Source organism: Penaeus japonicus, unplaced genomic scaffold, assembly GCF_977035675.1.
Source record: "Penaeus japonicus unplaced genomic scaffold, GWHDUDI00000001_assembly GWHDUDI00000031, whole genome shotgun sequence".
In the NCBI taxonomy this organism is placed as follows: Eukaryota; Metazoa; Arthropoda; class Malacostraca; order Decapoda; family Penaeidae; genus Penaeus; species Penaeus japonicus.
The window spans coordinates 11,045,409-11,058,112 of NW_028234433.1; the positions used below are offsets into that span (position 1 = coordinate 11,045,409).

The window sequence follows — 12,704 nt, forward strand, 5'->3', positions numbered from 1 at the left end:
TCACACTTCTCCCTCCCTCCCTCCTCTCTCTCATTCACTGTTTTCTCGCCTTTTCCTTTCCGCCGAAACAAACAAACAAAAAAAAAGAAGTACAGGCAGGTATCGTCATTATGGAGTGTTTGTCACGTTCAGCGTTTGTTAATGTGATGAGCACCGGGCACGGAGGTGGGTAGGTGGGGGGGAGGCGATCGGTGGAGCGGGGGAGTGGAGGGGGTCTGTGTATGATAGAGTTTCACGTCAGACAGTAACTCGAGTGACCCGACGTTCATTACTTGAATAATCGATGGGAGCGAGGGGGTTGGTTCGGTAGGAGATGGGGGAGGGGGCAGCTTTGAAGTAACTACTCTACCACATGACATCTTTAGCATGTAGGGGGGGGGGTTGTAGGTGGGGTAGGGAGGGGGTCTGCTTTGCTAGCGCCTGGACCTCATATTCACTCTTGCTCCTTTCCGTCTTCCTTCCCACCCTCTCCTCTCTCTCTCTCTCTCTCTCTCTCTCTCTCTCTCTCTCTCTCTCTCTCTCTCTCTCTTTCTCTCTCTCTCTCTCTCTCTCTCTCTCTCTCCTCTCTCTCTTTCTCTCTCTCCTCTCTCTCTTTCTCTCTCTCCTCTCTCTCCTCTCTCTCTTTCTCTCTCTCCTTCTCTCTCTCCTCTCTCTCTTTCTCTCTCTCCTCTCTCTCTTTCTCTCTCTCCTCTCTCTCCCCTCTCTCCTCTCCCCGCTGTCTCTCCTCTTCCCTCTCCTTCTTTCTCCCACCTCTCCCTCTCTCTCTCTCCTCCCTCTCTCTCTCCTCTCTCTCTCTCTCTCCCTTCCCTCTCTCTCTCTCTCTCTCTCTCTCTCTCTCTCTTCTCTCTCTCTCTCCTCTCTCTCTCTCTCTCTTTCTCTCTCTCTCTCTCTCTCTCTCTCTCTCTCTCCTCTCTCTCTCTCTCTCTCTCTCTCTCTCTCTCTCTCTCTCTCTCTCTCTCTCTCTCTCTCTCTCTCTCTCTCTCTCTCTCTCTATCTCTCTCTCTCATTTTCTCTCCCCCCCACACACACACAAAAGCGTGAAGGATTCGACGAGGTCCGGCCAGCGGCGAGGACGGCCGAGTCCCAGGATAAGATTGACACGTCTGGCATGTGACCTTTAGCCTCCCTATGTCATTTCTCCGCCTTCATTTCTTCATTTCGTCCCCTTTGCGTGCTCTTCCGATTGAAGTCTAATAAGTCTACTACTTATGCAATCGTCCTTTTTTTAAAGCCGCCTCATGTTCATCGTTTGTGCTCATCTTCAGCCTTTGCCTTATAGTGCCCCCCCCTCCCCTATCCACTCCTGCTACACTGCTTCTGCCTCCTCGCCGTGTTCCTCCATCCGCCTCATCCCCGCCCTCCTTCCCATTCGATACGGGTCACGGCTGTTGCTCGCATTGAGACAGCCAAGTATTTCTGCAGGCTCGCTCGCTCGCTCCTCACATCGCCGCGCCTTCGCCCTCGTCTCTACCATCCTTGCCCTTCCTTGCTGTCGCCCTTGCTTTCGCCGTTGTCGTTGGCCTAGCTGCCCTTGCGGCCGCCTTCGTTGTTTCCATCGTCGTCGCCCCGCGTCCCCCGTCGTCCCCTTCCTCGTTTTCATCCTCGTCCTTGCGGTCTACCTCTCTATCTCCCTTATCCTCGCTGCCGCCTCGTCTGGCCCTCTCCCTAATCCAAGCCCACGCTGCCCTGTCTGGCCCACTTAGAAAGGTCACCCAATCTTATTTGGTCGTGTAGGCTGGTGATTGAGAGGTCGTTGATGAAAGGTCGTACGCATCTGGTCATGTGGTAAGGTGGTAGGGAAATGAATGCATAGAGCGTCGGTCGGTCATAAGTGATCCACCGTTTAGGATGATATACCAATGGTCAGAGCGCGAGGCAGAGGGTTTTGGGCTGCCTTCTCCTTAGAGTGAAGACGTGGGTGCCTCTCAGATGTAGGACGTGTGTGCAGCTGATTAAGCGTACGAAAAGGAAAAGATTGGAAAAAAGAGGACTAACACTGTAGACATTTTCTGCTTGCAAATAGATGTAAGCGTGGTGTAATGCTTCTCTCCCGAGTATTCATATTATTCTTTCTCCTCCTTCATCAACCAGGCAGATGTTCCTGTTCTGAGAATTGTACTTACTATGAAATTACTGATGTACACATATATGTCTGTGGATGAGGGCAGGTAGGGCATGTTTTAGTGATCTCTATTGGATCATATTTTCAGAGAAGACAAACAGCATCTAACCAGTATTTATTTTGATTAAGGATATTTTTCTCTAATTACCAATTTGTAAATATAATATTTGTGTGTGTTTATTTATTAAATATATTAATTGTATATTTATATATATTTACAGGTAAATGGCAGGAGCCGTAGGGAGTGTGATTCGACCGTCAGTTTTTTGTCGCCGTCGCGCCGTTGAAGATGGTAAGTAGCCTTTGGCGGAAGTTGCCGAGTGCTTCGATGACAACCTCAAAAAGGGCAAGTCACCTGCAGGACGCCAAGGGAGTCGCTATGTGACAGAGGCGCGGTGAAAACGCTCTGGAACTGGCCCGAAGTCCCTTGGCCAGGTGGCAGGGATCGTTCCCTCGGTTCGTTCGATGCTTGGGTAATGCCGTCATGGCCAGCAATAAAACTGCGGTTCATTGTGTGTGGATCGCACCTTCCGTCCCCGGGCTTGTCATTACACACGGTCGTAAATCCTGGCCTTTATACTTCATTAACACAAGGTGAGATTTACATACGTTTATTTGCGCCACATATCAGGCTTGGATTACTAAGGACATATTTCTTCGCTGCGATAGCGACGTGGCGCGGCGCCCCTTCGCCCCCCACACGCCACCTCCGCCACCTCCCCTGTGATAGCCGACCTATAAACAAGTGCTAAAAACTTCACAGACAATTTTCGCACTGCAATATGATATATATCATTCGCAAGGGTTGAAAGGGGAGAGGGGCTGCTGGGGGGGGGGGGGCGGTAACGAAAGGTGTAGGAAAAAGAGAAACAAAAACATGCGAGTAAATGATAGCGAATGGAGGAAAGGAGTAGCCAGAAAAGAGGAAAGGGAAAAGAGGAAAAGACAAAGAAAGGGAGGGACAGAGCAGGCTAAGGATAAAACACTCTTAAAAAAGAACGCGTGAATTAGTGTTGAGGGTGAATAGAATCAAGAGCATGGGAGGAAAGGGAACGGGAACAGAAGCGTGAGAACAGGATGGGTGACTTAGCCGCTGAATTGGTAGGTGTGAGTGACTTGGTGACTGAGCAAGAGAGAAATGAGGAAAGACCGAAAGGCAGAAAGGAAGCGTTCTAAAGAACGTCTGGAAGGATCTGAGGTTGAGTGGAGGTTATGGGTCTCGCAGAGCGGGAAGTGAGGCAGCAGGGTGGAAGGCAAGAGCGCGTTATGTAGAGAGGATGGGGCGAGGAAAAGAGCACGGAAAGAGAGCTAGAGTGGAAATGTTGAGGGAAGACTAGGTAGGAGCAGAGAATGGTAGAGAGAGCAAGGAGTAGAGTCTGTTAAAGAGATGAGGCGCGCGGAGAGTATGAGTGGCAGCAGTGGCAGCCAGAAGGAAGGCGGACAGGCAGTAAGAGAGGAAGAAGGGGGCGAGGGGGAGAACGATGTTACAATTTAGGGAGAACAAGACATAAATCCCTCCCAATGACTAGTAATAATGTCATTGTGCACGGGTGTCCCCAGGAGGCGACGGGGAAGTGGGGTCAAGGGGGTCAGAATTGGTAATAGGGAGTTGTTACCACGCACGCAGACACGCCCTTCCACATGCATGTCCACAAATATTTATGCAAGAGCTTGAACAAACAGCCACACTCATTTGGCTCCGTCCTTTGGTCTCTCGCCCAGATCCACAACTCTTCTTTTCATTTTCGAGCGCAACTCGTACGCTAATTGATCAAATTGGGCTGTTACTGTGAGACGGAAACAAGATGTGTCGTAGTGTAGTCATTAGTCCCAAAGCAGACGCCCAGCAAAGAGGTGGCGACTGGCAGGGCAGGGATGGCGCCCCAGATACGCCCTTAGTCGCCAGGGGCGTCGCGGGAATCAGAGCTCCCTTTGCAGGCCAAAGCGCAGGCCGGAGAAGCACAGAGCGAGGAACTGACGAAGCATTTTCGTTTCTTTTTACCTTTCGTACCCAGCCTTTTGTGTGTGTGTGGGCTTGCTGTATTAACCAAGTTATCTGGAAGTTTACCACGATTTTTGAACGTAAAGGACCTTTTCCGAGAGAGACAGATGGACAAGCAGTGAAAATTAAAATGGATTGTCTTTCATCCTATTTGACCAACTGTATTTGATGAGCGCCAACGCCCATGTTATATATAATGAAACTAGTGTATTCGGGAAATGAAGGACTTGAAAAAAAAAACAATCTGGCACGGCATTTTAGTACTAAGGGGACTTCAGGCACAGTCACATAGAGTAAATTCCGTGCTCAACGCAGTACAACGCGTGCACACTGCACAAGTCCGCTTTTTCCGTGTGCACGCTGGTCACACGGTGCTACTTAGCGTCCAGGTAAAGCAGAACGTGCGGTCCACCAGGTGAAATCTCAGTGAATTAACCCAAGTGTAGGCTTTATGCTTTAGTTTACTCTTGGTATGGGATATTATTCAATTTATATGATTTTGCTGTGATGATGTTACGTAAACAAATATATAAACATCAAATATAAAGACATGGAGAGTTGTTGAATAATGCTTCCTTCATATCCTATTTTCAGGAAAAGATATACGCGGTATGAATTACATTTATGGTGTTAACTTAATTTGTTTTATCTGTATACAAGTCTGTGTATCACTTAAAAATACAAGCTGTTTAAACAAAAGGCAAAGCAAGTAAGGATGAAATACAAAATGCAAAACTACAACGTAATTGGCAAACAATTAAAAGGTCCCATTAAATAATTTCAAGGAGAACGGCTTCTATACGAAGCGAGATCGAGTAAATGTGTTATTTGAGTGTGAATGTGAGTGTGTGAGAGAGAAGAAAAGAGACGGATACAGAGACGAGAGAGCAGGAGGGATGCCAGGACGATGAAGGCGGGAATAAGGGCAAGAAATGAAAGGTGTGTCTCGAAAACCCTATTTACAACTGGTTGAGGGGATTGACAATCCGCAGGGCACTGCCGCCGAATGCAAACGAAGGCCCAAGGCCGCAAGGTATTCTGAGGCGAAAGAAGCTTTGTTTTCTCCGCCGAAAACCTGGGATCGCTCGCCGAATTATACAAGGAAATTTTCTTTTATGTGTGAAAATAAGGCAGTAGCTCAGGACCGTTTGGCTCCTACAGACAATCGTTAACTTAAATCAGGGGTCGTGCGGGACAAGACCTTCTTCATGGCAGCGGTGGCGGCGGGCCTCGTCGAGGAAGGAAAGGAGGATGGAATAAGGAAAGAGGAGGAGGGGAGTAAAATAACAGTGAGCAGAACATAAAGAGATATTTCTCGAAATTTCCCTTATTATTTTCTCTGCAGTTATCAACAGGTTTGCGCATTCTGTCTGTTGAATGGGATGAAGTACGCCCCCTTCTTACCATCCCTTCTTTGACGCGAAACCCTGATTCCTTTCATGTTATCCCTTTCTGATGAGGAGGAATTCCGGCGGTGCCGAGGCCTCTTGCTGTGCGGAACCTGCCGACGACACGAGGGCGGAGTGGCGGCGGCTGTATCCTGCGTAATTTCCGTGCCTTTGAGGCTGCAGGATTGAAAGGAACAATTGATAGTTAGGATAATTTTTGGAATGGTGGTAATATATTAATAAATGTGTTTGTTATTATTATATTATTAATTATATTGCCATTATGTAATCTCCAGAAGTTGGCTTTTCCGTTGTCACTACCGTTATTGTGGCCATAATCGTTGACATCACTGTTACCGTTCCACATGCTTTAGTTCTCACTCTTAACCATTGCCGTAGCTCTAATCGGCATCACAGCCCTCAGCGGTTTCATTTATCACCATCAGGGTTATAATCAGTTATCTCCGATAATTTTCTGGCAAAGAAGAAAAAAAGCCAACTTTACATTGTCTTTCTCATGGCTTTCCTAGAACACCGCCTGCCATGCGAGTGTAACGAAGCGAAAGCATTGTCACGTCATTATCCTATCAAGGAACAAGATAAGGGTAGGGAGTAAATCATAGCTGTCTGTTATATAATAGCGCCAATGATCGAGATTCAGATGCGGCGAGACTTTCGTTTTTTTTTTTTTTTTTTTTTTTTTTTTAATTTGTGAATCGAGTGTTGTTGTCCTGTTTCAGTCGGTGTCTGGTAACGCCTCTTCTTTTCCCTTCCTCTCGGCGATGAATGGTGGGTGTAAGTGGATCTGGTATTTGTGTGTGCAAGCCCCTGTCTTCGCGTATCAGTCCTATATAAGGGAATGTATGCTCTCGTGTCCAGCTGCGTAAACACGTGAAAGGCCGTTCAGCTGTTACAACCAGCGAGGGTATCCGGTCCTCTGCAACCCAAGCCAAGGCCTTGCAGCCCCGCAGTACTTCATTACTGTGAGTGGCGTCCGTCTGCTCGTCTTGTGAGCCTCTGCCGCCTTCCCTTTCCCCCGTTCTCTCCTTCGGCCCTTCGTGTCCTAAGACTGACCTTCCTATGAACAATTGCTGTCCTGCCTTGTTGTGTTCAACAAGCCTGGCAATCTTCTCGTTTTTTTTGTGTGTTCTGTAAAAGTCTGCGAGCATTAAGCAACGCCGTCTGAAAGTCACTCACAACATCTCGAAGGCAGTCGCTCTGAATATGAATGCTGCTGTTGTCTTTGTTAGCAGCATGCCTGGTTGTTATTCCTCTCTCGTCCGTCGCTGCGGTCCCGTAGCGCGAAGAAATTTTTACTATACCATTCTTGTTTTAGTCGCATCATTCATGCGCCTCATGTCTTTATTCCTGGGGTGACTCGTCCCTCTCCTTCGGTTTCCTGAGTGGCGTACCCTCCAGGTGGCGTCCTAAGCGGAGCTTAGTATAATGGCGGCGAGGAGTATCACATTAATATACCCATCGACGACTTCACTTGCCCAGCATACGGGTGATTCCCTATCTTCAAGGAGGCCTGATTGCTTCGCTCTGCCATTTCTCAGCCCCTGCTTCCATGAGAGCTCCCCGGGGTGCTGGGACCGAGGAAGGCCACAACCTTGGACACAACTTGCTTGAGCGGTACGCGCAGAATCTGGGCAATTTTTCAAGCGATGTTCAGGACAAAAGCCTCTGGCTGGTTTCACACGCTATCACATGTCCGCTTAGCCTACAGACCTGTGGGAGTTATTGTATCATTATTTAGGTATCATCAGTTAGTTGATACTGTAGTCTGTATCAGTGAAGTTTGGAGCAGATGACTAAATACAAATAAAGCGCCGATGTTAGTTGGGCGGATGTGGTTGTTGTATGTCCTTACCACACTGGAGCATCCTTCTACTTAATTGATATTGGCTCTGCCTCGGCACCCCCATCCCTACGCTAATGTTGATAACTTGAGGCCGACGAGGGAGGAGGGTAAGGGGCTGCAAGAGACGACGGTGCCTGTTATTGCTTGCGGACTGGGGCTTTAATTAAGTAGGCGTTGGGGGATTGTGTTCTCGCCTCTGATCTCTGATCGCGCTCTCTATTAACCTTCCCTCTCCCCCGCGACTTTCCCTCATATCCTATCCGCCATCATGCTATCTCTCCCTCCCTCTCCCTCTCCCCCTTCCTCTCCCTCTCTTCCTTCTCTCTCTCCCTCTCCCTCCCACTCCCTCTCCTTCTCCCTCTCGCCCCCCTCTCCCTCTTGCCTCTCTCTCCATATCTATCTATCTCTCCCTCCCTCCTTCTCCTTCTTCTCCTTCTCCCTCTTGCCTCTCGCTCTATATCTATCTATCTCTCCCTCCCTCCCTCCCTCTCTTTCTTCTCCTTCTTCTCCTTCTTCTCCTTCTTCTCCTTCTCCTCCTTCTCCTTCACCTTCTCCCCCTCTCTCTGTCTCTCTCTCCCTCTCACTCTTACTCTTACTCTCACTCTCACTCTCTTTGTCTATTTCCGTGGCTTAATAAGTTCTCCCGAGCGCATCGTCGTCGTGTCTCGGTAGTTCAGGCATGAGGAATGAGGATCAATGCAGGGAAGGACAGGCAAGTTCAGAGACATCAGGGGAAATTTTTGGAAGTCGTCCCCCCACGCCCGCCTCCCTCTCCCTCTTGCCGCACCGACTCACGCAAGCTCCTTCGGGCTGCATCTTGCACCTCATCAACAAGTTCCCGGAATAAGGAGGCTACGGCTAAACAGTACTTTGTCTATCGGTGTCTCACTCCCCACGGCGGCTTGGGCTACCTTTTCGGGCTCCTTCTCCCCTACCACCGCCATCATCCCTCTCCTCTTCCTCACTCCCACCACCGCTACCATCTTCCCTCTCCTCACCTTCGCCATCTTCCTTCTCCTCCTCTTCCTCCCCGCTCCACCACGCCTTGCCTCTCCTCCGTCACCCTTTTTCTCTTGTCCCCCATGCCCTCCCCCCCTCCCGTTCTATTTCCTCTTCCTCTTTCTCTTCTTTTTTCTTCATTTCCCTCTCTCCTTCCTTCCCTTTGGCACTGAGTTATCTTCGGAGTGAAGAGGCACAAAAAGACTTCCAGTAACCTTTAATCAAACGTCGATTGATTTATTTTACACACTGGATACAGCCAGGTGTTACCAGATGACAACACGGATATGATTAACTTTTTGCAACTGCCGTTGTTCCTTCTTAAAGGCAATGCGACTCCTTGTGCGGCGACATCGTGCTACGGCGGCGGCGGCGGCGGTAGCGGCGGCGGGGCGGAAGGCTCTTCACGTGAATGCACGATTTGTAGCCTGGCTAGGGCTGCGGCTGCACCGGGGCGTCTTCGTCTCAGGCTGTTATAGGTCGGACAAGCGCGTTTGCGCATCGCTAGTGGCACACTGGAACCGTTCTGGCAGATACTAACTTGTTACAACGTTCTGGGGCCCTATATAATAAATGCTTGACCGAGTTTGATTGGCAAGCAAGGGGTTTTGCCCCCCTTCTTTAAGACCTTCCACTTGATTTCAACTTCAGGTATCTAGCTGTCCTTAACTCTTACCCGCTACCTCCTCCTCCAGGAGTCGTCCCTCCTTTATTCCATTACTATTATCATTATAGTTATCATTATAATTAATATCAATTCTGTTATTGTCATTATATTACTATTATTATTATTATTATTATTATTATTATTATTATTATTATTATTATTATTACTATTTTCATTACCCTTTATTATTAGTAGTAGTAGTATTATTGTTATTATTAGTAGTAGCAGTATTATTATTATTATTATTATATGATTTTTTTATTAGCGTCGAGGAATGTGGCCGCGGGCGTGAGGCGTGGGTGGCCAGGAGCACCATGTGGACTCGAGCGCCGAACCCTGCGTGTACATAGCCATAAAGATCTCCTCCACTCCGTCATCATAGGAACCAGATCGATAATTTTGACGTGTAGTAACAGCGTCGACGACTCTCCTCCCGCCGGGCTGGAGTTACGTCATCCGTCGGCGGATTTTCACAAGCTTGGTGCAGCGGACCTTGAGTGGTCTTTGTCGTGCGATTATTATATTAAGGGGCGAATTGCGGCGCCGTGTGGGGGTGGGATGTAGATCAGTCCTATTCCGCACATGACATCTGTGATCCCTTTAAACTGTGGGGACTGCGGAAATGTCCACTCTACCAGCGCCACCACCACCTCGCATACGCTACAGCTACAGTAGTCATTGGCAGCGATGGGGCCATTGATTCAGCTGGTTTTCTGCCGCCCATCCTTTGGCATGGCATTAGCGGGAATTGGAGCATCACGAAGAACAGAGACCGACCATCCATCCATCGGACGTAGAATGGAAAGGCTAGGATGGAATCATATGTGATGACATCTTAAGTGAATATTTTATATTTATACATTTATACATTCTCTCTCTCTCTCTCTCTCTCTCTCTCTCTCTCTCTCTCTCTCTCTCTCTCTCTCTCTCTCTCTCTCTCTCTCTCTCTCTATATATATATATATATATATATATATATATATATAGTGTGTGTGTGTGTGTGTGTGTGTGTGTGTGTGTGTGTGTGCGTGTGCGTGTGCGTGTGCGTGTGCGTGTGCGTGTGCGTGTGCGTGTGCGTGTGCGTGTGCGTGTGCGTGTGCGTGTGCGTGTGTGTGTGTGTGTGTGTGTGTGGGTGGGTGGGTGGGTGGGTATGTGTGTGTGTGGGTGGGTGGGTGGGTGGGTGTGTGTGTGTGCGCGCGCGTGTGTGTGTCTGTGAGTGTGAGTGAATGAATGTGTATATTTGTGAAACGATAATTGACATTTTGTATTAAATATAAAAGATAATCCACATTTTCACTTGACGCGCGAATCAATAAAGAAATGGTATGAATGTGAAGGAATAATTCCAATGCAAGATATGTAATTGACTTTTCGATACCACACTTTCATCATGATGTTATGTCGAAACGGTAATTATACAGTATACCTTGTGAAATTATTGATTCCCATTTATCACGTAATTCTGATGAAGATGTAATATTGAGCCGTTAATTACATAGCTCGCATTGTGGAATGAATCCTACCCGTTTGTCACAATGAACTCGTCGCAAACCAAAGCGAACGCGCTCGCGACTGAAAGCGGAACGCCGCTGTGATAGATCTGACCTGGAATTCAAACGTCACATTTCGCAGAGAAACTGTTGGGATACCAGTCATCGTCACACTAAAGCTTGTCTAAATTCTCCCCCAGATTCGTCGAGTTGCAATTTATGGATTTGTATATCTGTTTACAGCTCAGTTATAAGATTCAGAAAGACGATTCGAGGATTCGTGACCAGTAGAATTAACCATAGATCGAGATATCCCGTTACTATTTTTGGCTAATGTAGCCAAAGCTTTACCTCCAGCGCCATCTTTCTCTCGTGGCTGACAACTCCTTGTGTGATCGCTGCCCTTGCACACCCTGGAGTCCCAGCTAGCCTCCGCGCAGCAGACAAGCACGCCTCGGGAGCGGAAGTAAACGGAAGCGGCATACGAACCATACTTTTGGCACCGGTCAAATGATATGGTGCACCTGCTCACGTGACTCCCGTGCCCTCTCGAAGTAACCTAGGAAGTCAAGTGACCTGAAGCCTTCTTAACATCTGCTTGCATTAGTCCCATCACCTAAAGGGCCACACCTGGTCATTCGAAGTCAGGTCCTGCGTCTCGAGTTACACAAACAAATATTCGGGATTGCCGGAGGTACTCAGCTGCTTACCTGACTGAAGGGGACAGGGGAGGGGGGGCAAAGAGACCAGATCTGCTAGGATATGCTTTACCATAATAGTGGTTACTCACTTTCGAAAATTTTCATCGAAACCGGCCTGTAGACACTCGTTAAATAGGATATCAGTTCGTTATAAAGCTTAATCATGGTCTGCTTTAATAACAGGTAATTAGGATAAGGTTTGTCCAAGTGGCACTCTCAAACTTTGTTCAATCATAAAATTCTCCTTGCAGCTGTTTTGAATGTGTATGGCAATGTTGGAATGAAAATTGCTGTAGCAATGTCATTACTGATATTGGAGTATTCTGGGAACTGGACAAAGACGTCTGTCTGTAAAAGAGGCTATCGGACAGAAGTTGAGAGCTTTCGTAACTAAATTAGTTTGCAACTTCCGGCACTCAGAGGATGTCGTTGTAGTTATTATTATTATTGTTGTTATTATTATTATTATTATTATTATTATTATTATTATTATTATTATTATTATTATTATTATTATTATTATTATTATTATTATTGTTATTATTATTATTATCATTATTGATATTATTATTATTATTATTATTATTATTGTTATCATTATTATTATTGTTATTATTATTATTATTATTATTATTATTATTATTATTGTTATTATTATTATTATTGTTATTATTATTATTATTATTATTATTATTATTATTATTATTGTTATTATTATTATTATTGTTATTATTATTATTATTGTTGTTGTTATTATTATTATTATTATTATTATTATTATTATTATTATTATTATTATTATTTGTTATTATTATTACTACTGTTATTACTACTATTATTAGTATTATTATTGTTATTATTATTACTACTGTTATTACTACTATTATTACTATTATTATTGTTATTATTATTACTACTGTTATTACTACTATTATTACTATTATTATTGTTATTATAACCACCACCACCACCACCACCACCACTACCACCTTTCAAGCATGAACTATAGGGTACACGTGATGAGCTGGCTTCTGATAGTGTGTACCATATCAGAGTGACTCATCTTTCAATATGAAGATATCAAAGATATCGTGGTCAACCCAGTACTCGCATTCGCGTGTGCATAATGTATGTAATATTGGTTTATGAGTAGCGAGTGTGAAGGCAATGAGTATGGAAAGCAGAATGAGGTTGTTGTGAAACGCGATGAAACGAGGGTGCGAATGGTGAAAGCTGGATGGTGACCGGAATGGAAGGGAAGAGGGACAGAGGTGTCCATCCATCACCAGCATGAGGTAGGCAAGGGACCCTTGCCTCTGGCCCTCAACTTGGTTTTCCTTTCATCATTGATTTATCAAGAGCTTCCATCCCGCCCTCGCGCCATTATCGTGTGACACTTCCTCACTTTTGTTGGCTCATTTCCTCATTCTCTCTTATGTCCCCGTTCATCGCATTTCCTTGTTTATTCTAT

The 12,704-nt window shown here is 46.2% G+C and overlaps 1 protein-coding gene across 1 annotated transcript in view; it reads left to right on the forward strand.

Moving 5' to 3' along the window:
* Positions 1-2,348: 2,348 nt before the first annotated feature.
* The window catches only part of dlp (glypican dally-like), a 61,069-nt gene continuing 50,713 nt past the window's right edge, over positions 2,349-12,704 (forward strand). The window contains exon 1 of the mRNA XM_086555693.1: positions 2,349-2,414. The gene's annotated coding sequence lies outside the window, so the exon portion shown is untranslated. The remainder of the gene's footprint in view (positions 2,415-12,704) is intronic.